This window comes from Galeopterus variegatus, unplaced genomic scaffold (genome assembly GCF_000696425.1).
Source record: "Galeopterus variegatus unplaced genomic scaffold, G_variegatus-3.0.2 Scaffold1259, whole genome shotgun sequence".
NCBI classification, from domain to species: domain Eukaryota; kingdom Metazoa; phylum Chordata; class Mammalia; order Dermoptera; family Cynocephalidae; genus Galeopterus; species Galeopterus variegatus.
In genome coordinates, this window is record NW_007727370.1 from 352,852 (window position 1) to 353,856 (window position 1,005).

Below are 1,005 nucleotides of genomic sequence, written 5' to 3' on the forward strand. Positions count from 1 at the left end.
TATATAAACACACATATATTTTTTACAATTTTGACCATTTTGTATATCCTTTTAAGTTTTTAAAAAAAATTTAATTGTAAAAAAAATACATAACATAAAATGTAGCATCTTAACCATTTCTAGGTGTAAACTACATCCATTATGGTGAAATCAATCTCCAGAACATTTTAATTGCAAAATTGAAACTCTGTACTCATTAAACAATGACTCTCCATTCCCTCTCTCCTTTCTTGTGACTGGCTTATTTTACTTAGCATAATGTCCTCAGGGTTCATCTGTGTTGTAGCTTGTATTGGAATTTCCTTCCTTTTTACGGCTGGATAATATTCCATGGTATATATATTCCACATTTGTTTACCCATTCATCCATTAGTGGATACTTGGGTTGCTTCCACCTCTTGGCTGTCTGAATAGTGTTGGTGTGAACGTGGGTGTGCAAGTGTCTCTTTGAGATCCTGCTTTCAATTCTTTTGTTAATACACCCAGAAGGGGAATTGCTAGATCATATGGTAATTCTATCTTGTATTTTTGAGGACCCTCCACATTGTTTTTTATAGTGGCTGCACCATTTTACATTCTCACCAACAGTGTAGAAGGTCTCCTATTTATGTGGCTGGTCAGTTAGCTCAGTTGGTGATAAGACCAAGGTCCAGGGTTTGATCCCTGTACTGGCCAGCTGCCTCCCAAAATTAAAAAATAATTTAAAAAATGGGATTTCTATTTCTCCACGTCTTTGCAAACAGTTCTTACTTAGTTCTTTTGGAAGTAGATATACTAATTGGTAAGGTGATTTCTCACTGAGGTTTTGATTTGTATATCACTAATGAGTGGTGAGTGATGGTGAGCTCCTTCTCATATTCTTGTTGGCCATTTGTATATCCTCTCTGAAGAAATGTCTAGTCAAGTCCTTTGCCTATTTTTTTAACTGGGTTTTTTGTTGTTGTTGAGTTGTAGCAGTTCTTTCTATATTCTGGATATTCACCTCTTATTAGATATATGATTTTT